Source organism: Triticum aestivum, chromosome 5D, assembly GCF_018294505.1.
Source record: "Triticum aestivum cultivar Chinese Spring chromosome 5D, IWGSC CS RefSeq v2.1, whole genome shotgun sequence".
Taxonomy (NCBI): Eukaryota; Viridiplantae; Streptophyta; class Magnoliopsida; order Poales; family Poaceae; genus Triticum; species Triticum aestivum.
The window spans coordinates 254,247,994-254,273,823 of NC_057808.1; positions in this window are offsets into that span (position 1 = coordinate 254,247,994).

A 25,830-nucleotide genomic window follows, 5' to 3' on the forward strand; every position below is an offset into this window, starting at 1 on the left:
TCAATAAGGCTTGCCCTAAGGATCCCTTCCCCCTCCCCCGCATTGATCAAATCATTGATGCTACCGCAGGACATGACTCACTGTGTTTCCTTGATGCATATTCCGGATACCATCAAATCAAAATGAAGGAGTCCGATCAAGCTGCAACAGCATTCATTACCCCATATGGGCCATTCTGCTTCAACACCATGCCCTTCGGGCTCAAGAACGCCGTCTCCACATACCAACGCATGATTCAAACATGCCTGGAGAAACAGATCGGCAAGACAGTTGAAGCTTATGTGGACGACGTCGTCATCAAAACTAGGCGCGTCGAAACACTAATAGACGATTTACGTCTCACATTTGATAACTTCCGCGCGTATGACATTAAGCTCAATCCGGAAAAGTGCGTTTTCGGCGTCCCCGCTGGAAAACTGCTGGGCTTCATCGTTTCCAACAGAGGAATTGAAGCAAATCCAGCCAAAATCCGAGCTCTGTCACAATTGGCTATGCCAACAGACCTTAAACAAGTCCAAAAGCTCGTGGGTTGCATGGCAGCTCTAAGCCGCTTTATCTCCAGATTGGGAGAAAAGGCACTGCCACTCTATCGCCTTCTACGGCGAACCGATCACTTCGAGTGGACGGACGCGGCAACAGCCGGACTGGAGGAAATAAAAACCCTTCTTGCGAGCAACCCAATCCTGGCCGTGCCAAACACTGGTGAACCGATGTTATTATACATATCGGCAACACATCAGGTGGTGAGCGCCGTGCTCGTCGTTGAACGAGAATAGGACGGACACAAATTCCCGCTTCAGAAGCCAGTATACTACATATCTACTGTCCTTAGACCATGCAAATCCCGGTACCCCCATTATCAAAAGATAGCATACGCGGTCTTCATGGCATCCCGAAAGCTCCGTCACTACTTCCAGGAGTGTTCGATCACGGTGGCTTCCGAAGTACCACTCAATGACATTATAAACAACCGCGATGCCACGGGCCGGGTTGCCAAATGGACCATTGAGCTCCTTCCATTTTATATTACATACAAACCACGTCGAGCTATTAAATCCCAAGTACTGGCCGACTTCGTCGCCGAATGGACAGAGGCCGAACTCCCTAAAGAGTACGACGCATATTCCAATTGGGTCATGTATTCCGATGGCTCCAAAATGCTGGCAGGGCTAGGGGCGGGCGCCATTTTAACGTCACCTACTGGAGACGTCATTCAGTATGTACTCCAAATCCTATACACAGACTCCAACAATGCAGCCGAATACGAGGCCTTATTGCATGGTCTCCGGATGGCTGTCTCCATGGGCATACAACGCCTAGAAGTGCGCGGGGACTCAAACCTAACAATATCTCAAATAAATGGAGACGCTTAGAAGTGCGCGGCGGACGTTCTTGCTCGTATCGGCGCTAAGCGCGACCCTGTCCCACCTAATATCTTTCTGGAAAGGCTTTTTAAGCCATCCGTGGTGTGGCAGGGGGAAAACGACAACACTAGTTCGGATCCGAACATAACCCCAGATTTCGAAAACACCGACATCATCGGAGGCTCAGCCACCGTAATAACACCGTCGGTGCACCTCATCATGGCAGTCATTTCCCCATGGACCGAACCCTTCCTTGCCTACCTTAACAGGAAGGAGCTTGCTGAGGACCAGAATGAGGCCCGCGCATTGTTCGGCGTTCGAAGGCCTACAAGGTTCACGACGGAGAGCTCTATAAGAAAATCGCCACCGGAGTCCTTCAAAGATGTATCTCCGAGGAGGAGGGGCGGCAGCTCCTGGCTGAGATTCATGCCGGTCTCGGCGGGCACCACGCCGCAGCTCGGGCCCTTGTTAGCAAGGCCTTCCGTACAGGGTTCTATTGGCCGACGGCCCGAGCGGATGCACAGGACCTTGTCCAACGTTGCGTTGGATGCCAACTCTTCGCCAACCAAAGCCATATGCCCCCACCGCCCTACAAACAATCCCCATCACTTGGCCTTTTGAGGTCTGGGGACTGGATATGGTTGGACCCCTTAAAGGAGGAATCCATAAGAAAAAATATTTGCTAGTCATGGTGGATAAATTCACCAAGTGGATAGAGGCCAAACCAGTTAAAACGGCCAAGTTCGGGCCAGTAATAGACTTTATATCCGACGTCGTACACCGTTATGGTGTTCCGCACAGCATCATCACTGATAACGGCTCCAATTTCACAGCCGACGAAGTGAAAACCTGGTGCGCTAATCTGGGCATCAAGCTCGATTACGCCTCTGTCTACCATCCACAGACAAACGGCCAAGTCGAACGAGCCAATGGTCTTATTATGAGCGACATTAAGCCCAGACAAGTGCGGTCTTTGAAGGAATCAGACAAGCACTGGGTTGAGGAGCTCGGCTCCGTACTCTGGGGGCTATGGACCACTCCCAATCGCACTACCGGATACACACCTTTTTTCATGGTGTACGGCGCAGAGGCAGTACTACCCTGCGACATTATTTATGACTCACCTCGAGTGCGCATGTACGAAGAGAGAGAGGCCGAGCTTGATCGGCAGGACAACTTAGACGCCCTGGAGGAGGAGCGCAACGTCGCAAAAGCCCGTTCCGCATTTTATCAACAGCAGGCTCGCAGGTATCAAAGTAGAGAAGTGCGGGCCAAAACTTACAACGTCGGCGAACTCGTTCTACGCCTGCCGGGGAAGAAAAAGGACAAACTCAAGCCCAAGTGGGAGGGTGAATGCACAAGTGCTCCCTGGGTGATTTTGGTAACTAATGTCAACATATCTCTTGTTGGACTAATGTTTTCACCTAGTATATTTCAGATAAGTTCAAAAATGGAGTGGCATCGACGAGAAGATGTGGAACCCCTTCAAGATGATAAGGACAAAGGATTGTCTCAAGCTCAAAGCTCTCAAGACTCTACATTTTCTATTTTAGTGATCCAAGATCACATTGAGTCCATAGGAAAGCCAATACTATTAAGAGGGGGTGAGGTGTTGCTTAATGGCTTGCTTGCTCAAAGTGCTTAGTGATATGCTCCAAAGCCCTCAACCATTTTCTCACTTCCAAATTTTTCCCAAACCAAAAGTCAAACTCGGCCCCATTGATTTGATCTATCCGGCGCCACTGAGTTCTCTTGACATAGCCACTACCAGAAACCCTAATCAATTCTGTCGGAGTGAATGGCCATGGGTAGCCTAACCGACTCCCCCTGGCTCTTCAGAAAAATTACCAGGCCATTCAAGCCTTCAAGCATACAGAGCGCAGGGCCGCCTTCCCCCGGCCGGCCGTCCCCAGGGACGACTACCAGAAGGCGACCCGGCCTCAGAAACCTTCCCCAAGAAAGCTATGAGATGGCCGACTCCAGGAAGCCGGCCATAAAGAGAGCCGACTCCCAGAAGCCGGCCATAAAGAGAGCCGACTCCCAGAAGCCGGCCAAGACTACACCCACCAGGACTGCATCCACATAACGGTGATAAGACGGGGCGTGGCCGTAGTACCGCCCACTACCCCCGAATCCCGAAGTAGGCATGGCCACGGCGCGCCGTACGGGTCATCCATCTCCCGTCCGGCACAACACTGTAGCCATGTTGACCCCGATGTCACCCACGACAGGCGCCAGTACGACCCGCGGGCGGCGGGCCCCTTTAGCCAGAGAGACACTCGAAGGTGGCCTGGCCTCCCCTAGTCGGCCAGGGGCGTAGCCGGCTTCCAATAGCCGGCTACCTCCCTCCCTCGAAGCATGCGCCTCATTAAGGAGACAAGACGAGGTGAGGCTACAGTGAGAGCCCGCAAGGCGGTGACACTGTAGCCACGCTTACCACGACAAAGCCCTCGTCATCAGAGGCGAGGCAACAGTAACCAGCCGCCGACAAAGCCCCCGAGCGGTGGGGCCGGCCTGCCGGCCAAGAGGCCGGCAGCCGGCGGGACCCACCAGTCGGCGCGCCCCATTGACCGGCGGAGAAGCCGGCGAGCATAGACACTGACGGCTGGGACTCGCACCCAGCCAGATTACCATTGTACCCCTGGGGGGTAGGCCTATATAAACCCCCCGGGGCACCCATGCAAAGGGTCGATCTCATAGAGTTTCACACAACACATAGAGAGAAAAGGAGAGCTAGCCTTGCCCTCCTTCTTCCTCTAGCCAAACAGCTCAAGGAGCACTTGTAGCTACTTGTACTGATTTAGTGATCATGCGGAGACCCCGCAGAGCAGGATTAGGGGTGTTATCTCCACGGAGAGCCCCGAACCTGGGTAAGATCCGCCGGCGTGCATGTCTTGGCCTCATCCCGTTTCCAGGCACCGGCGATGTCTTATTGGCTCCCACAATGATAAGCCACCTGTTGGCATATGTCCCACCTACCACCCGACATTTGGCGCCCACCGTGGGGCCAGGTGCACCGTCGTCCGGAGACCTGTTCTAGACGGGAACCCTCTTCCTCCCCCGCGAGCGCAGCCAGCCTGCTGCGCCCGACGGCGCTTGCCCCGACGCGCTGCAAGGCGTCGACGACGCCTGCGCGGCAAGCTGCCTCGCCGATCTTCTTGGCGAGACTCGCATCTCCGACGAGCCCGCGTCCGACGCGGGCACGGACTACCCCGAGAGCCGCCTCGTCAGCCTCCTCGACCAGCTTCACGTCTCCAGCAAGCTTGCTGTGGACTTGGAGTCGGTCGGCTCCACCGACCCGATGCTTGTCGACTCCGACACGGCATCGCTCGACGCCTACCCCTCCGACGTGGTAGTCTTCAACGACCCTCTCCCTCGAGCCGACAGCGGCAGTAGCGCTGTCACTGAGGTGCTGGTCATCAGCCACGTCGCCGACTCGGGCGAGAATGCCCACGACGCCCTACAAGCGGCGATGCATGACTTGTCTGTCCCCATCCCGGCCGACGCCGACGCCGAGACCCTGGAGGCACGCCGCCCAGCCCTCATCGCGGAGGGCCAGAAGATAGCCTCCATGAGACGCCTCACCGAGGCTCACCAGCGCGAAGTCGACCGCGCCGCCTTTGGTATGCCGCCTCATGGCGGCCCGAGCCGAGCCGACCTCGTCAAGAAGCGCGGCGCGACCATCGCCAGCATGCTGGGGGCAGACCGCCCCGTCTACGCCACACCGCTCGAGAATCTGCAAGCCGCTCAGGCGGCCGCAGAAGAGCTGAATGGGCTGGGGGCTGATGAGCTCCCCTACATGACAAGGCGCATCCAGCTGCTGATCGACGCGGCCGCAGAACGGCAAAAGCCGGCGCCCACGCTGAGAGTCCTCCCCCACACCGAGAGCACGCCGCGATCTCCCGGTCGCCGACCGCGAGCGGCGCCCGCGCAAGAAAAGACAAGGAGCCGGCTGCTAGCCGTAGCCAGACTCGAATCACCATCGAGCGCGACGCGGAAGGCCGCCCCCGAGCAGTGGAGCACCAAGGCAATCCGCCTCCTCCCCAGCCTCGTGGAGAGAGATATCCCACCCCGCCGCCTGTCACACATCCGACCCTCGGTGGCCGACTAGGCCACCGCGAAGGAGTCGGCGAGAACGACGCCCGCCACCGGATCGACCGCCTAGCTCGATCCCTGGCGCTGGAAGAAGAAGACGATGTTGGCCCGCCATGCTTTGGCCCCCGCATCCGCGACGAGCCCTTCCCCAAAGGGTTCTCGCTCCCCAGAGACACGCCCAAGTACAACGGCTCTATGAAGCCGAAAGATTGGCTCATCGACTACTCTACCGCTGTCAGTATAGCGAACGGCAACAGGCGCGTTGCCGTGAAGTACGTCCCTCTCATGCTGCAAGGCACGGCACGCACCTGGCTCAACAACCTCAAGCCCTACAGCGTCAACAGCTGGCTGGACTTCACGGAAGTCTTCGTCCGCAACTTCACCAGCACGTACAAGTGGCCTCCCAAGCCTCGCCAGCTCTCCTTATGCGTTCAAGGGCCCAGCGAGTCGACCCGCGACTACCTCACGCGGTGGGCCGAGCTCCGCAACTCCTGCGAGGGGGTGCACGAGGTTCAAGCTATCGAGTACTTCACCGCCGGGCGCCGAGAGGGCACCCTCCTCAAGCACCGACTCCTCTGTGATGAGTCGACTACCCTCGACGAGCTACCGGTCATTGCAGACAAGTACGCCACAGCTGACTCCTCGATGAAGACCGAGCTCCGAGTGGACGCCTCTGGGAAGGTGCTCGCTCCGGCTCCTAAGACGCCGGCTGGCGACTCCAATCGGCGCCCTTACCAGAACGACCACAAGCGCAAGGCCCCTATGCCGCCTCCCGCTAGTCGGCAGGTGGCCACCGTCGAAGACGAGCATCCCGAAGAACGGCCTGCTCCCAAGAAGAAGGGCAGAAGGTCGGCTTGGCAGCCGGCCTTCTCCTACGAGCAGACTCTCGATGCCCCCTGCAAGTTCCACAGTGGCGCGAAGCCGTCCAACCACACGACCCGAAAGTGCCACTGGCTCACCCGGATCTCCAAGGGCGAGGGGCTGGTGCCGCCTCCGCCTCCCGGCCCGCCGCCTCCAGCCCCCCAGCAGCCGGCTGCCCGATCAGCAGTCGGAGCCATTCAAGATGAGTTCCCTGATGAGCACGCCGCCTATGTCGTCTTCACAAGTCAGGTTGAAGACAAGCGCAGCCGGCGCCAACAGCACCAAGAGGTCAACGCAGTCTCCTCCAGCAACCCCGAGTTCATGCATTGGTCCGAAAGGCCTATCAACTGGAGCCGGGCCGATCACCCAGAGGTGATGCCGTCCCCTGGCTCCTACGCATTGGTGTTGGATGTCACCCTCGCAACAGAGAGGCGGGCTGCCCGATTCTCCCGCGTTCTGATTGATGGCGGAAGCAGTATCAACATACTGTACCACGACACCATGGAGAAGTTGAACCTCAAGACGAAGCAGCTCATGCCAAGCCGGACTGTTTTCCACGGCATCGTACCCGGCCTGTCCTGTTCCCCGATCGGCAAGATCAAGATGGATGTTCTCTTCGGAGACAAGGATCACTTTCGCCGAGAAGCGATCTGGTTCGAGGTAGTGGATCTGGAAAGCCCTTACCACGCTTTGCTCGGCCGACCCGCTCTGGCCAAGTTCATGGCTGTGCCCCACTACGCCTACCTGAAGATGAAGATGGCGAGCTCGAAGGGGATCATCAGTATAGCCGGCGACTACAAGAAGTCCATCGAGTGCGCTGCAGCCGGCTGGCCGAGTCCCTCGTAGTGGCAGAAGAGAAGAAGATGCTGGAACGGGTTGTGGCCATGGCCGGCAAGTAGCCGGCCTTGTCCCCCAACCCCAAAGAATATGATGCGCAGGGCTCCTTCCAGCCGGCCAAGGAGACAAAGAAGATACCTCTGGACCCGGAGAACCCGGAGAGGTTTGCAGTCATCGGTGCAAACCTGGATAGTAAATAGGAAGGCGAGCTCGTCGATTTCCTCCATGAGAATCGAGACATCTTTGCATGGTCCCCAAAGGACATGCCGGGTGTTCCGAAGGGTTTCGCCGAGCACAAGTTACACGTCCGAGTGGACGCGAAGCCAGTCAAGCAGACCCTCCGCCGACTGTCAGAAGAGAAGAGAAGAATCGTAGGAGAAGAGATAGCCCGACTCCTTGCCGCCGGCTTTATTATGGAAGTGTTTTTCCCAGAGTGGCTTGCCAACCCAGTCTTGGTGTTGAAGAAAAATAACAAATGGCGTATGTGTATAGACTACACTAGCCTCAACAAGGCCTGCCCCAAAGATTCGTTTTGCTCTGCCACGGATTGATCAAGTAATAGACTCCACAGCCGGATGCGAGCTGTTGAGTTTCTTGGATGCCTACTCAGGATACCACTAGATTAAGTTGGACCCAGCAGACCGCCTGAAGACCGCCTTCATCACACCATTCGGAGCTTTCTGTTACCTGACTATGACATTCGGCTTGAGAAATGCCGGTGCCACTTTTCAGCGTTGCATGCAGAAATGCCTCCTCAAGCAACTCGGCAGAAATGCCCACGTCTACGTAGACGATATTGTGGTGAAGACGGAAAAGCATGGCACCCTGCTAGAAGACCTCAAAGAGACATTTGCCAACTTGCGCCGATTCCAGATCAAGCTCAACCCTGAGAAATGCGTGTTCGGCGTACCAGCCGGCCAGCTTCTAGGCTTTCTGGTCTCCGAACGCGGCATTGAGTGCAACCCTATGAAGATCAAGGCCATTGAGAGAATGGAGATTCCCACCAAGTTGCGAGACGTACAGAAGTTCACTGGGTGCCTGGCCTCCCTAAACTGCTTTATCAGCCGGCTAGGAGAGAAGGCTCTCCCCCTATACGGACTCATGAAGAAATCCACTCATTTCGAGTGGAATGACCAAGCAGACCAAGCCTTCCATGAGTTGAAAAAGATGCTGACCACTCCACCTGTCCTGGCGGCGCCGACTGAGAAGGAGCCCATGCTCCTCTACATTGCCGCAACTAGCCGAGTGGTCAGTACAGTCATCGTGGTCCAGCGCCCAGAAGAAGGCCGAGCCCAGCTAGTCCAGAGGCCGGTATATTATCTAAGCGAAGTACTATCCAGCTCAAAGCAAAACTACCCACACTACCAGAAGATGTGCTATGGAGTGTACTTCGCCGCCAAGAAGCTGAAGCCCTACTTTCAAGAGCATCCCATCACGGTCGTATGCACCGCCCCGCTTGCCGAGATCGTAGGCAGCCGGGATGCATCCGGCCGGGTGGCCAAATGGGCCATTGCGCTGGCGCCTTACACAATCTTCTACCAGCCCCGCACCGCCATCAAGTCTCAAGCATTGGCCGACTTCCTCGTCGACTGGGCCGAGACCCAGTACCTACCGCCGGCTCCCGACTCTACTCATTGGCGGATGCACTTCGACGGGTCCAAGATGCGCACCGGCTTGGGAGCCGGCATCGTCCTCACCTCTCCCAAAGGCGACAAGCTCAGATACACGCTGCAAATCCACTTTGCCGCCTCCAACAACGTGGCTGAATACGAGGCGCTCATACACGGGCTCCGGCTAGCCAAAGAGCTCGGCATACGCCGGATCCTATGTTATGGCGACTCGGACTTGGTGGTTCAGCAGTCATCTGGCGACTGGGACGCCAAGGATGCAAACATGGCGAGCTATCGATTCCTCGTCCAGCAGATCAGTGGGTACTTCGAAGGGTGCGAGTTTCTCCACGTACCACGGGCCGACAATGACCAAGCAGACGCCCTGGCACGGATCGGCTCCACCCGACAGGCTATACCAACCGGTGTCTCTCTCCAGCGCCTCTCTCAAGCCGTCTCTAGAGTCGGACTCTATCTTCGTACCACCCACCCCCGATGCAGCCAGATCCGACTGGAGGAACCCAGTAGGTGGCTCGGGGACTTCGACAAGCGACCCGGGGACTACCGTAGTCGCACCCGGCTCGGGGACTTCAGAACCCGGCCCGGGGACTGCAGCCACACAAGAAGCGGTGGCCGACTCCAACTCTCCACCACCCAACCCACCCACCCGGGTCTCAGTGATCGTACTGACAGTAGAAGAAGTCGCAGCTCCATCATGGGCCCAGCCCATCCTCAACTTCCTAGTCAACAGAGAGCTGCCGACTGATGAGATCTCGGCAAGACTAGTGCAACGCCGAGCCGGAGCATACACAATCATAAACAGAGAACTTGTCAAGCATAGCGTCACTGGAGTCTTCCAGCGCTGCGTCGAGCCAGAGAAGGGCGCAGCAATCCTCAAGGATATCCACCAAGGTGAATGCGGCCACCACGCAGCCTCAAGATCACTTGTCGCCAAAGCTTTCCGCCATGGTTTCTTCTGGCCGACTGCTTTGGAAGATGCCAAGGAGCTAGTAAAATGCTGCAAAGGATGCCAAGTATTCAGTTCCAAGCAACACTTGCCGGCTTCTGCACTCAAGACCATCCCCCTCACCTGGCCCTTTGCCGTTTGGGGGCTGGACATGGTGGGCCCATTCAAGATAGCCCGCGGCGGCATGACACATCTGCTTGTCGCCGTGGACAAATTTACCAAGTGGATCGAAGCGAAGCCGATCAAAAAGCTGAATGGGCCGACTACCGTGACATTCATCACCGACATCACTACTCGGTATGGTGTGCCACACAGCATCATCACCGACAACGGCACAAATTTCGCCAAGGGAGCACTGGCACGTTTCTGCGCAACACAGGGCATCCGACTGGACTTAGCGTCCGTTGCCCACCTGCAGTCAAACGGCCAGGTCGAGCGAGCAAACGGCCTCATCCTCTCCGGCATCAAGCCCTGACTGGTCGTACCACTGGAGCATTCGGCCGGCTGCTGGCTCGATGAGCTGCCGGCTGTCCTCTGGAGTCTGCGTACTACCCCAAACAATTCAACCGGCTTCACTCCGTTCTTCCTTGTATATGGCGCCGAGGCCGTCATCCCAACTGACATCGAGTTCGACTCGCCTCGGGTCACCATGTACACAGAGGCGGAGGCCAAGGAAGCACGAGAAGACGGCGTCGACCTGCTGGAAGAAGGCCGGCTGTTAGCACTCAGCCGGTCCGCCATCTACCAGCAGGGTTTGCGCCGTTACCACAACCGGAAGGTCAAGCCAAGATCCTTCCAAGAGGGCGACCTTGTGCTCCGGCTGATCCAGCGAACAGCCGGCCAGCACAAGCTCTCGGCCCCTTGGAAAGGCCCTTTTGTCGTCAGCAAGGGGCTAGGCAACGACTCCTACTACCTGATCGACGCACAGAAGCCAAGAGCACGCAAGAGGGATGATTCCGGCAAGGAGTCGGAACGACCATGGAACGCCAACCTCTTGACAAGATTTTACAGTTGAAAGCAGTATGTATCATGCTACCCTTTTTTGTATTAAGTACGAGACAAATGCCCCCCCCGAGGCGCACTCGGGGACTGCCCTCCTTTATCTATGAATGACGAGTGTCATATTCATGAATGTATTATTACATTTGATTTTATGTCTGGCACTGGGTTCGACTAGTCGGCCCGGGGACTGGCCGCCTTAAGTTATATTAAAAGTTCCACCTGAAGTCAGACAAGTAGTGTGCCGGCACCCGAGCCCTCTCTTGTTGAAAGTCCCAGCTCGAAGAACCGACTGTCCGACTGACAAGAGCCAAAGGCAGAAAGGATGCCCACACGAAAAACGGCTAAGGACTAACGAACTTATATAACGCAAAGACGGCCTCCAACCACGCCTACCGGTTGTCAAAACAGTCGGCTGGCCGGCCTCCCAGTCACTTCGCTATAATCCAACAAAGCTAGAGTACTTGCCCTCCCAACTGGCCAAGCACTTCTCCAGCCACAGATTGCAGAGCAACTGTCCGGCTGGGAAGGCGGCAACCAAGGGAGGGCGGCAAAGGAAACAGCCAAAGGATGAAAAGCAAAGAACAAGGGAAAGCCAAACGCATGCATAATTATATTTACACATAAGGCCCCCAGCAGGCCGGCAGTCAATATAGTTCGAATACACCCCCAGTGGGTGGAATTGTGCAAACTTAACAAAATACTGTTCCAAGAGTGGTAAAACAGGAAAATAGAGGCAGCAGACTAGACTAAGGGCGCAGTAGGGGAGCCGGGTTGGTCGGTGGAGACGGCGCCGCCGGCTGGAGGAGTGGCCGACTAGCGGGTCTCGGCTTGATCAACGCCGGCTGCAGGCGGTGCACCCGCGCGTGCCTTGTTGCTGGAGGCACGGTCAAGCTGAGGCTGACCGGCCGCTCCACCATCTGGGCCGGCGTCTTCACCCTCCTCCTCCTCCTCGCCCTCATCGTTGGAGTCGATCTCCTCCGCCGAGTCCTCGCCGTCTGCTGGGTTCAGCCCGAACCACTCCTCCGGCTGGGCAACGCCGTTGTCGTCCACCTCAGGAGCGAAGGCGCTGGTGTCGGTGTAGTCGGCAATCGCCGAAGCCCGCTGGATGATAGCCGGCCGCGCCGGCTCCAGCTCCATGTCGGCCTCCTGCCGCTAGGTGGCCAGCTGGTCCAGACTCAGCTCGGGATACCAGGCCTTGGCGAACTCCAGCGCCCGCCTGGCGCCGGACCGAGCCGCAGAGGCCTTCCAGGCGTCGAAGCGGCCGACCGCCACCTCCAGCCAGTCGGCAGTCCGACTGGGGGTGCGGGGAATCACCTCACCAGGCCAAAGAGCGGCCAACACCTGCGCCCCAACACGCTGAAGCCGGCGGAGCATGCGGTGAACCGGCTGAAGGCGGGCCTGAATCGCCAAGAGCTGCTCCTCCAGCGACCGGCGAGCGTTCGGCGCGATCTCGGCGCCAGCCTGCCTTTGTGCCTCGCGGTGGGCCTCGACGACCTGGCTGGCGGCGATAGAGTAGCCAGGGAAGTACTCTGCGCAAGAAAGAAAGAGAAAGAAGAGAAAAACACCAAGCCAGAAAATAAGCCAAACGGCAAGCGGCAAGCAAGGACGATGAAGAAGGCGGCCTACCGTCAACCAAGTCTTCGATCTGGCCATAGCCATTGATCACGACTGCCTCGCTTCGGCCCAGCTGGCCGCCTCTGTCTCATATTCGGCTTGGAGGGTGGCCTCGCTGTCCTGCACCGCCTTCAGGGCCGCCGTGGCTTTTCTCCTAGTCGGCCAGCCTCTTGGCCAGGCGGTCACGCTCTTGTGCCAAGGCGGCAAATTCGACCTCCTTAACACGGAGGGCGGCCTGGGCCCCGCCCAGCTGCTCCCTCAGACTGGCGTTGGCCGCTGCAGGGATGGCAGTAAAAAAAGAAGCAATAAGGAAGAAGTTGTCAAGGAAGATCCGACCCGACTGCTCAGCAGTCGGCCCGAATCTCGGGGACTACACCCAGTGGGTGCGCTGACGCGCCCCCACGTGAGATAAAAGACAAAGCACTTACCCCGGCTCTCAGATAGGTCAGCATTCTTCTGGGTCAGCTCCCGAGCCTGGGAGTTGAAGGCAGCCGTGCGGAGGTTGTGGTAGTCCTGTAAGACAGGCAGAGGAGCGAATGAGAACAAGATAGCAAAACAAAGCCCGCTAAGAAGTTCCAAGTCGCCTGCTCAGCAGCCGACTCGGAACTCGGGGACTACACCCAGTGGGTGCGCTGACGCGCCCCCACGGAAGAAACCAAGATCAAAAAAGCAAAATAGGAAGACTAACCCGAATGGCCGCCCGCGTCGCAAGGAACTCATCATTGTATTTCCTCAGTGCCGCGGCCTGGGACTGAAGCCGGTTCCGGACGTCCTGCGCTGCCACGTTCACCACAGCCGTCGCTCCACCCGGCGTCCACCCTGAGCTGGCGCTGGCCGCCTCCACGTCCTGGGCCGACGAGCTGGAGCCCGCAGCCTTCTGCGGGTCCGATGCGGCTTTCCCCGCGCGCTGGCGCGATGGCGACTGGACCACCAGGTCCATCCTCGTGGCCGGCTCGCCCCCGGCCGATTGTGCAGGCAGCACGTTAGGCCGGCCGCCTTGAGCCGCCCCAGTCGGCGGGGCCGGTGCCGCCTCCCTCTCCGGGACGACGACGTCGTCCTCCCTCTCCAATCCCGGCTGGTCGCCGCCGGCTTCCTCTGGCGGGGGCTCTGGGGCCTCGGGCGCTGCGACGCGTAGAGGGGTGACAAGCAAGGCCCCCTCCGCTGTTGCCATGGCCGCAGCCTCCGCTTGGGCCTTGGCCGCTGCGTCGGCGCGCGCTTTTGCCGCCTCCGCCTCCCGTGCCGCCTTGGCGGCAGCCGCCCTCAACTCCTCCGCCTCCTGCTCCTCCCGCGCCTCCCGCGCGTTTCGCTCCGTCGCTGCCTGAAGCTCGGCGCGGGGGTCCACGCGGCGGGTGCTCCCGGATCCTCCTGGCGATCCAACGACGGAGGCGGCAGCAACCCGCTCGAGCGAAAGCGGAGCCCTGATTTTTTAAAGGGCAAGGATTCAGAGATCACCAAGAAAAGAAGAAAGAATGTACAAAGGAATATACACTTACGCCGACACTGTCTGCGGCTGCTTCACCACCTTGCGGAAGCGGGCCGCCTTCGCGGCCGCCTCATCCCGCCTGGTCGCCGCCGCCCCGCCCTTGGGCTTCTTTGGCCGGCTCCCGAACAAACCCGACGTGGCGCGGCGCTTCTGCCCGCCGCCCCGAGCAGGCGGCGCGGCGGAGGAACCCGCGCCGTGGCCAGACGCCGGCTGGCGGCGAGGAACGATTTCCGCCTCGTAGTCATCCAGCCATTCGTCGAAACTTGCTCCAAGCCCGGAGCCGCCTGCTTCGCCGCCGGCTTCGCCTCCACCCGCCTCGGTGTTGTCGTCCATGGCGGCCGCCCCCAGGTCGTGCTCCACCCGGTCGGGGAGGAATCGGCACTCCGCCTCCGACCCGGCTGCAGGTCTAAGGAGAGGGCTCTGCCAAGGCGTGCCGACTGATTAGAGACGGCCAGAAGGAACTCGGTGACAAAACTAAGAAAAGAAAAGGAAAAAGAGAACATACCGTGGGCGGAGGACGTGCACGGGAATACGACTCCTTGCCAAACCGCCACTCTGCGGAGAGCTTGCAGTTCGCAAGGTAATTCACCATATGGGCCACCTCGTCGTCCGGCATGTCCTTGGTGCACATCCGACTCGGATCGAGCTGGCCGCTCATCTGACAGATCAGGCGAGGGCGGCTCTGAAGCGGAAGCACCCGGCGCATGACGAAGGCGGCTAGCAAGTCGGACCCAGTCAGGCCCTCCGACTGGATCATCACTCGCAGTCGGGCGACGGCCGTGGCTCCAGCCGGCGTCAGCGTCACGGCCCGATAGGACCATTGGGGCTACCTCCCAGCCGGCAAGTTTACGTAGTCGCCTTGTGGGGCGACGTTCTTCACATAGAAATATGACTTCTGCCAGAGCTTCACCGACTGGATTAATGTGATGACGGGGAAGGGGTTGTCGGCTGCCGGCCTCCGCATCGCGACGAAGGCGCCGCTCTGGGCCGGCATGCCCTGCATGCGGGTGCCCAGCTTGGATTGGAAGAACTTCCCCCAGAGCTCGAGGGCGGGGAGAACGCCAAGATAGCCTTTGCACAAGGTGACGAAGGTGGACAGCAGCACCACCGTGTTCGGGGTGAGGTGGTGCGGCTGGAGTTGATAGAAGTCGAGGAAGGAGCGGAAGAAAGCGCTCGCCGGCAAGCCGATGCCGCGCAGGAAATGCTAGCGGAAGACTACCCGCTCGCCTTCCTCCGGCTCCAGCGTGATCTTCTTCGCAGGCGCAAGACGGACCCGCACCTGGTTCGCGCCGGGCAACCGCCCCATCTTCCGGAGGAACTCGATGTGGTCCATATGGACGTTGGAGCCGTCCCAGTCCCCGCGGAACTGCATGGCGACGTGAGGCTGGCAAGGAGTGCGGCGGCGGTGAAAGCACGACCTCGCGGCGGCAGAGCTGCAGGGCGGAGTGAAGATTAGTGGGATGGCGCGGCGGCGAGTCGCTGCTGTAAGGGAAAGCGGGAGGAAGAAGATGGCGGAAAGGAGAGGAGCGTGCGAGCGTCTGCCGCTTCCCCTCCCTCCCCCTACTTATAGCCTCGTGCGGCGAAGCCGAGGTGGCGAGGCGTGGGGAGGAACGTGGGATTAACTGCGCCCACTCCCCCACGTCCCGCGATTATTACGCCCTAATGGCGTGCGGAAACCGCCGCCGGAAGACGTGCGGACAGTTTTGGGCCGCAAAGAATCCATGCCTGGGCCTATGCACAGGAGTGGTGGGCCCTCGGCCTGCGGCGACGTCCTGTCGCGCGTGTGGGTTGGCAGTCTCTTTTCAGCCAAGGGACGCCACGTGGTTCGCAGGCGGCGAGCGGCCGGCCCGCAGCCCGGCGCATGCACCAACAGACTCCCACCTTCCGACTTTAAAAATTTCGCCAAGACGGCGCGCCCAACCGAAGCCGGCTCCCAGCCGCTGGCTCATCAAGATAAGAAGCTGACCGAGCTTCTCGACCTCCACTCAGCCTCGAAGCCCAACCAGCTTTGGGGACTACAGTCGGAGTGAATGGCCACGGGTAGCCTAACCGACTCCCCCTGGCTCTTCAGAAAAATTACCAGGCCATTCAAGCCTTCAAGCATACAGAGTGCAGGGCCGCCTTCCCCCGGCCGGCCGTCCCCAGGGCCGACTACCAGAAGGCGACCCGGCCTCAGAAACATTCCCCAAGAAAGCTACGAGATGGCCGACTCCAGGAAGCCGGCCATAAAGAGAGCCGACTCCCAGAAGCCGGCCATAAAGAGAGCCAACTCCGAGAAGCCGGCCAAGACTACACCCACCAGGACTGCATCCACATAACGGTGATAAGACGGGGCATGGCCGTAGTACTGCCCACTACCCCCGAATCCCGAAGTAGGCATGGCCACAGGGCGCCGTACGGGCCAGCCATCTCCCGTCCGGCGCAGCACTGTAGCCATGTTGACCCCGATGTCACCCACGACAGGCGCCAGTACGACCCGCGGGCGGCGGGCCCCTTTAGCCAGAGAGACACTCGAAGGCGGCCTGGCCTCCCCTAGTCGGCCAGGGGCGTAGCCGGCTTCCAATAGCCGGCTACCTCCCTCCCTCGAAGCATGCGCCTCATTAAGGAGACAAGACGAGGTGAGGCTATAGTGAGAGCCCGCAAGGCGGTGACACTGTAGCCACGCTTACCACGACAAAGCCCTCGTCATCAGAGGCGAGGCAACAGTAACCAGCCGCCGACAAAGCCCCCGAGCGGTGGGGCCGGCCTGCCGGCCAAGAGGCCGGCAACCGGCGGGACCCACCAGTCGGCGGGCCCCATTGACCGGCGGAGAAGCCAGAGAGCATAGAAACTGACGGCTGGGACCCGCACCCAGCCGGATTACCATTGTACCCCTGGGGGGTAGGCCTATATAAACCCCCCGGGGCACCCATGCAAAGGGTCGATCTCATAGAGTTTCACACACCACATAGAGAGAAAAGGAGAGCTAGCCTTGCCCTCCTTCTTCCTCTAGCCAAACAGCTCAAGGAGCACTTGTAGCTACTTGTACTGATTTAGTGATCATGCGGAGACCCCGCAGAGCAGGATTAGGGGTGTTATCTCCACGGAGAGCCCCGAACCTGGGTAAGATCCGCCGGCGTGCATGTCTTGGCCTCATCCCGTTTCCAGGCACCGGCGATGTCTTACTGGCTCCCACAATGATAAGCCACCCGTTGGCATATGTCGCACCTACCACCCGACAAATTCGGTCTCACCGATAGGGATCTCGGTCTCACCGAGATGGGATTGTGAACTCTCTGTTGCCTATTGCAATAATCTCGGTCCCACCGGGATATGTGATCGGTCCCACCGATTTCGCAATGCAAACTCCCTGTCTCCTTTTCGTAACGTTTCGGTCCAACCGAGATGAGCGAATCGGTCCCACCGATTTTGCCTGACCAACTCTGTGGTTAGCTTATTACCAAAATCGGTCCCACCGAGTTTGTGTAATCGGTCTCACCGAGATTACGTTATGCCCTAACCCTAATGATATCGGTCCCACCGAGTTGACATGTCGGTCCCACCAAAAATCCTAACGGTCACATTATGAACCAAATCGGTCCCACCGGGTTCTCTGAATCGGTCCCACCGAGTTTGGTAAATTGTGTGTAATGGTTAGATTTTGTGTGGAGGCTATAAAACCCCTCCACCCACTCTTCATTCGTGGAGAGAGCCATCAGAACATGCCTACACTTCCAACATACATTTTCTGAGAGAAAACCACCTACACTTGTGTTGAGGTCAATATATTCCATTCCAACCACATAAATCTTGATCTCTAGCTTTCCCCAAGTTGCTTTCCACTCAAATCATCTTTCTACCAAATCCAATCCTAAGAGAGAGAGTTGAGTGTTGGGGAGACTATCACTTGAAGCACAAGAGCAAGGAGTTCATCATCAACACACCATCTATTACCTCTTGGAGAGTGGTGTCTCCTAGATTGGTTAGGTGTCACTTGGGAGCCTCCGTCAAGATTGTGGAGTTGAACCAAGGAGTTTGTAAGGGCAAGGACATCGCCTACTTCGTGAAGATCTACCCTATTGAGGCAAGTCCTTCGTGGGCGACGGCCATGGTGGGATAGACAAGGTTGCTTCTTCGTGGACCCTTCGTGGGTGGAGCCCTCCGTGGACTCGCGCAACCGTTACCCTTCGTGGGTTGAAGTCTCCATCAACGTGGATGTACGATAGCACCACCTATCGGAACCACGGATAAAAAATCTCCGTGTCTCCAATTGCGTGTGCACACTCCAGTCCTATCCCTTTACATTCTTGCAATTTGCATGATTTACTTTCCGCTGCTCATATACTCTTATCATGCTTGGTTGACATGTATTGTGAATGTGTGAACTTGTGCTAAAACTCCACTTCAACTTAAAGAATTTAAAAACTGCAACTTTAATTGTAAAGAGTCTATTCACCCCCCTCTAGACACCTCTTCTCAATCCTTTCAATTGGTATCAGAGCTTTGGTTTCCATTGCTTTGGTTTAAACACCTTTGGAGGAAGATGGATGTGTCTACATTGGGGAGTCTTAGACATAGAGTGCCTATTCTTGATGGAGAGTTCTTCCATGAGTGGAAATATGAAATGCTTGAAATTTTCAATGAATATCATTTGAACAAGTACATTACTAGCCATTGTGCACCTCATATTGACCCTTTGCATCCTACACCCGAAGAGGATCTTGACATGATTCGCAATCTTAGAACTATCAATCTTATCATTAGAGGAGTGCCCAAAAATTTGATTGCTAGTTTACCTACTCTTGATTTTGCCTATACTATATGGAGATTTCTTGAGGAACGATTTCCATATTATTCCTTGAAAAATTTAGACGAAATTCTCCATAAGTCTATTGCCTTGAGTAAGATGAATTCCAGTGATCCTATGTTTGGTGATTGTCTATTTGAGCTTACCAATCTCATGCCTGCCAAAGGAGATGTTGGAATCATTAGCAATATCATCTCCGAAGCTATTAGAATTCATAAAGATGACCATTGTGATGATCATTTATCTAATGAATTACCCTCTGTAGGAATTAATCGAATACAAGACGATGTTGAAAATGGATACTATGATGAGGACGATGATAGTGACTATGATCTTGATGATGCGATGAGACACTTTGGTCTTATGGAAAATCTTCGCGGCTACATGGCTGGAGGAAAGGAATGGGTCCTTGATAGTGGATGTACTGATCATATGACCGGAGACAAAGATATGTTTCGTGAGCTTGCTGAAAATGACGGCCCTCGAAAGTATGTCACTTTCGGTGATAACTCAAAGGGTAAGGTGGTTGGCCTTGGTAAGGTGGCCATCTCACGTGATAGCTCTATACAAAATGTCATGCTCGGGTACAATTTACTTTCAGTATCTAGACTTGCTGATTTCGGTTTCAATGTCCTATTTACCGAAGTAGATTGCCAAGTGTTTCGTAGAGATAATCATAAAATGGTCTTTGCCGGTATATGTAGAGGTGATCTTTACATTGTTGATTTCACTAAAAAGGCTCAACCTAGAACTTGCTTAATTGCTAAATCTTCTAAAAGCTGGTTGTGGCATAGAAGGCTAGGTCATGTGGGCATGCGAAATCTTGATAAGCTTATTAAAGGTGATCATATCCTTGGAGTAAAAGATGTTATATTTGACAAGGATAGACTTTGTAGTGCTTGTCAAGCAGGAAAACAAGTTGGAGGAAGCCACCCCGTGAAGAACATTATGACCACGAGAAGACCGCTCGAGCTACTTCACATGGATCTCTTTGGTCCTAATGCCTACAAGAGTCTCGGTGGTAACTCATTTGGTCTAGTCATAGTTGATGATTTTTCAGGATTTACGTGGGTGTTCTTTCTTGATGATAAATCATAGGTCCAAAAGATCTTCAAAAACTTCGCTAGGAAGGCTCAAAATCAATTTGAAGTGAAGATCAAGAAGGTTCGGAGTGACAATGGAACGGAGATCAAGAACGCAAATGTGGATACCTTTCTTGACGAAGAAGGGATTTCACATGAGTTCTCGGCAACGTACACGCCTCAACAAAATGGAGTTGTTGAGAGGAAGAACCGAACTCTTATTGAGATGGAAAGAACGATGCTTGATGAGTACAAGACTCCAAAACACTTTTGGGCGGAAGCGGTTGAGACAGCTTGTCATGCAACAAATCGCTTGTATCTTCACAAGCTACTCGGCAAGACGGCATACGAGCTCCTCACCGGTAACAAACCCCAAGTTGGATACTTTCGAGTATTCGGCTCAAAGTGCTACATTCTTGATAAGCATCGTCGTTCTAAATTTGCTCCTAAATCTCATGAAGGTTTCCTACTTGGTTATGGTTCAAACAATCACACTTACCGTGTCTACAACAATTTCACCCGAAAGGTTGAAGAGACGGTAGATGTGAAGTTTGATGAATCTAACGGCTCGCAAGTAGAGCAATTGCCAATTGATGTAGGAGACAAAGACCCTTCGGAAGCAATCCGAGACTTGTCTGTCGGCAAGATTCATCCAACGGAGGTGAACGAGAGTACCTCGTCCGTCCAAGTGGAAGATTCTACCTCACAACAAGGTGAACCAAGAGTTGATACGGAAGCATCCACAAGTGGGACACGTCAAGATGAAGAAAACGAGGAAGTACACCAAGATGAACCTCATCAATCTCCTTCTCCACCACGACAAGAGAACGACAACGTCAACAATGAAGAAGGCCAAGAAGAAGGACAAGATGAAGAAGATGTTCCACCCCGAAAAAAGCAAAAGCTCCCACGATTTCGAGCAAGAGTCGCCAAAGACCATCCCGTCGAGCAAATCTACAATGATATCCAAACCGGGAGAATCACTCACTCTAAAACTCGTTTAGCTAACTTTTGTGAACATTATTCATTCATCTCTAGCATTGAACCTATGAAGGTTGAGGAAGCATTGGAAGATCCGGATTGGATAAACGCAATGCATGAAGAGCTACACAACTTTGAGAGAAATCAAGTGTGGACATTGGTCGACAAGCCCGACAACAACCACAACATCATCGGTACCAAATGGGTGTTTCGCAACAAGCAAGATGAAGATGGTCAAGTCGTCCGCAACAAAGCTCATCTAGTCGCCCAAGGCTACACTCAAGTCGAAGGTATGGACTATGGTGAGACATATGCCCCCGTTGCTAGACTTGAGTCCATTCACATCTTACTTGCTTATGCTAATCACCATGATATCACCTTGTACCAAATGGACATTAAAAGTGCTTTTCTAAATGGTAAAATTAAGGAGGAAGTTTATGTTAAGCAACCTCCCGGCTTTGTCAATCCTAAGAAACCTAATCATGTTTACAAACTTCACAAAGCTCTTTATGGTCTCAAACAAGCTCCTAGAGCGTGGTATAAATGCTTGTCCAAGTTCCTTATTGGAAAAGGCTTTGAAATTGGAAAAATAGATTCTACTCTTTTTACTAAAAGGGTTAATGGAGAACTATTTGTGTGCCAAATTTATGTTGATAATATAATATTTGGTTCGACTAACCCTCATTTTAGTGAGAAGTTTGGAAAGCTAATGCCGGAGAAGTTTGAGATGTCTATGATGAGTGAACTCAAATTCTTTCTTCGTTTGCAAATCAAGCAAACTAAGGAAGGTACCTTTGTTTCTCAAACAAAGTACACCAAGGACTTATTCAAGAAGTTCAATATGCAAGAATGCAAAGGTATGAATACACCCATGCCTACTAGTGGACATCTTGATTTGACCAAAGATGGTGAACCGGTTGATCAAAAGGTTTAGCGCTCTATGATTGGTTAATTGTTATATCTATGTGCCTCTTGTCCCGATATTATGCTAAGTGTGTGCATGTGTGCACGATATCAAGAGGCCCCCAAAGAATGTCATCTTAAGGCTGTGAAAAGGATAGTGAGATACTTAAGACATACACCAAATTTTGGCATTTGGTATCCTAAGAGGTCTTCTTTCGATCTTGTCGGCTACTCCGATTCGGACTATGCCGGAGACAATGTTGATAGGAAGTCCACTTCGGGTACTTGTCAATTTCTTGGTAGATCTTTTTTGTCTTGGTCCTCCAAGAAACAAAAATCGGTATCCTTATCCATCGCCGAAGCGGAATACATTGCCGCTGGTTCATGTTGTGCTCAATTACTTTGGATGACCCAAACTCTTAAAGATTATGGGATATATGTGAAACATGTTCCATTGCTTTGCGACAATGAGAGTGCTATTAAGATTGCTCGCAATCCCGTGCAACATTCTCGAACCAAGCATATTGAAGTTTGTCATCATTTCATGCAAGATCATGTTGCTAAAGGGGACATTGATCTTAAGCATGTTCGTACCAATAAGCAATTGGTGGATATATTCACCAAACCGCTTGATGAGAAAGTATGTTGCCGTTTGAGAGGAGAATTGAACATCATTGATGCTTCAAACTTGGAGTAGGAACTCCATTTGGATACATGCGAGGCATGAATATATGAATAATCCTTGATATTTCTTTCATGATGATATTTATATGTCTTGGATACACTTGCACCCTTGCATGCTATCTAACCCTTGTAGGTACTTGGATGAATCTAAATCCATGAGATTGCAACTCACTGACATCTTGAGCAATCTCTACATCACCAAGTCTCTACACAATGGTGGCTGAAAACAAGGAAGCATGAAACTCTTCAAACATATCCTTCGACAAATTCTATATTAAGTTTTATGATTGCTATTTTGGATACACAAGTGCTCTTCCTTGCAAAACTAACCCATGTAGGTAGATGAACTCAATTCCAAGTGGTGCTCCCAATGTTGGGGAACGTAGTAATTTCAAAAAAATTCCTACGAACACGCAAGATCATGGTGATGCATAGCAACGAGAGGGGAGAGTGTTGTCCACGTACCCTCGTAGAACGAAAGCGGAAGCGTTAACACAACGCGGTTGATGTAGTCGTACGTCTTCACGATCCGACCGATCAAGTACCGAACGTACGGCACCTCCGAGTTCAGCACACGTTCAGCTCGATGACGTCCCTCGAACTCCGATCCAGCCGAGTGTTGAGGGAGAGTTTCGTCAGCATGACGGCGTGGTGACGATGATGATGTTCTACCGACGCAGGGCTTCGCCTAAGCTCCGCAACGATATTATCGAGGTGTAATATGGTGGAGGGGGGCACCGCACACGGCTAAAATATCGTATATCAATTGTGTGTGTAGAGGTGCCCCCTGCCCCCGTATATAAAGGAGCAAGGGGGGAGGCCGGCTGCCCTTGGGGCGCGCCAAGGAGAGGGGGGGAGTCCTCCTCCTAGTAGGAGTAGGACTCCCCTTTCCTAGTCCAACTAGGAAGAGAGAGGGGGAAGGAAAGAGAGGGAGAGGGAGAGAGAAAGAGGGGCCGCGCCCCCCTCCCCTAGTCCAATTCGGACTCCTCATGGGAGGGGGTGCGCCACCTCCTGGCTGCTGCCCTCTCTCTCCTCTCAGGCCCACTAAGGCCCAATACTTCCCCGGGGGGTTCCGATAACCCCTCCGGCACTCCGGTTTTATACGAAACTTCTCCGGAACACTTCCGATGTCCGAATATAGTCGTCCAATATATCAATCTTTATGTCTCGACCATTTTGAGACTCCTCGTCATGTCCGTGATCACATCCGGGACTCCGAACAACCTTCGGTACATCAAAACATATAAACTCATAATATAACGGTCATCGTAACGTTAAGCGTGCGGACCCTACGGGTTCGAGAACTATGTAGACATGACCGAGACACCTCTCCGGTCAATAACCAATAGCGGAACCTGGATGCTCATATTGGCTCCCACATATTCTACGAAGATCTTTATCGGTCAGACCGCATAACAACATACGTTGTTCCCTTTGTCATCGGTATGTTACTTGCCCGAGATTCGATCGTCGGTATCTCGATACCTAGTTCAATCTCGTTACCGGCAAGTCTCTTTACTCGTTCCGTAATACATCATCTCGCAACTAACTCATTAGTTACAATTCTTGCAAGGCTTATAGTGATGTGCATTACTGAGTGGGCCCAGAGATACCTCTCCGACAATCGGAGTGACAAATCCTAATCTCGAAATATGCTAACCCAACAAGTACCTTTGGAGACACCTGTAGAGCACCTTTATAATCACCCAGTTACGTTGTGACGTTTGGTAGCAGACAAAGTGTTCCTCCGGTAAACGGGAGTTGCATAATCTCATAGTCATAGGAACATGTATAAGTCATGAACAAAGCAATAGCAGCATACTAAACGACCGAGTGCTAAGCTAACGGAATGGGTCAAGTCAATCACGTCATTCTCCTAATGAGGTGATCCCGTTAATCAAATGACAACTCATGTCTATGGCTAGGAAACATAACCATCTTTGATCAACGAGCTAGTCAAGTAGAGGCATACTAGTGACACTCTGTTTGTCTATGTATTCACACATGTATCAAGTTTCCGGTTAATACAATTCTAGCATGAATAATAAACATTTATCATGATATAAGGAAATAAATAATAACTTTATTATTGCCTCTAGGGCATATTTCCTTCAGTCTCCCACTTGCACTAGAGTCAATAATCTAGTTCACATCGCCATGTGATTTAACATCAATAGTTCACATCGTCATGTGACCAACACCCAAAGGGTTTACTAGAGTCAGTAATCTAGTTCACATCGCTATGTGATTAACACCCAAAGAGTACTAAGGTGTGATCATGTTTTGCTTGTGAGATAATTTTAGTCAACGGGTCTGTCACATTCAGATTCGTAAGTATTTTGCAAATTTCTATGTCTACAATGCTCTGCACGGAGCTACTCTAGCTAATGGCTCCCACTTTCAATATGTATCTAGACCGAGACTTAGAGTCATCTAGATTAGTGTCAAAACTTGCATCGACGTAACCCTTTACGACGAACCTTTTGTCACTTCCATAATCGAGAAACATATCCTTATTCCACTAAGGATAATTTTGACCGCTGTCTAGTGATCTACTCCTAGATCACTATTGTACTCCCTTGTCAAAATCAGTGTAGGGTATACAATAGATCTGGTACACTGCATGGCATACTTTATAGAACCTATGGGCAAGGCATAGGGAATGACTTTCATTCTCTTTCTATTTTCTGCCGTGGTCGGGCTTTTACTCAATTTCACACCTTGTAACACAGGCAAGAACTCTTTCTTTGACTGTTCTATTTTGAACTACTTCAAAATCTTGTTAAGGTATGTACTCATTGAAAAAACTTATCAAGCGTCTTGATCTATCTCTATAGATCTTGATGCTCAATATGTAAGCAGCTTCACCGAGGTCTTTCTTTGAAAAACTCCTTTCAAACACTCCTTTATGCTTTGCAGAATAATTCTACATTATTTCCGATTGACAATATGTCATTCACATATACTTATCAGAAATGTTGTAGTGCTCCCACTCACTTTCTTGTAAATACAGGCTTCACCGCAAGTCTGTATAAAACTATATCCTTTGATCAACTTATCAAAGCGTATATTCCAACTCCGAGATGCTTGCACCAGTCCATAGATGGATCGCTGGAGCTTGCATATTTTGTTAGCACCTTTAGGATTGACAAAACCTTCTGGTTGCATCATATACAACTCTTCTTTAATAAATCCATTAAGGAATGCAGTTTTTTTTATCCATTTGCCAGATTTCATAAAATGCGGCAATTGCTAACATGATTCGGACAGACTTAAGCATAGATACGAGTGAGAAACTCTCATCGTAGTCAACACCTTGAACTTTGTCAAAAACCTTTTTCCGACAAGTCTAGCTTTGTAGATAGTAACACTACTATCAGCGTCCGTCTTCCTCTTGAAGATCCATTTATGTTCTATGGCTTGCCGATCATCGGGCAAGTCAACCAAAGTCCACACTTTGTTCTCATACATGGATCCCATCTCAGATTTCATGGCCTCAAGCCATTTTGCGGAATCTGGGCTCATCATCGCTTCCTCATAGTTCGTAGGTTCGTCATGGTCAAG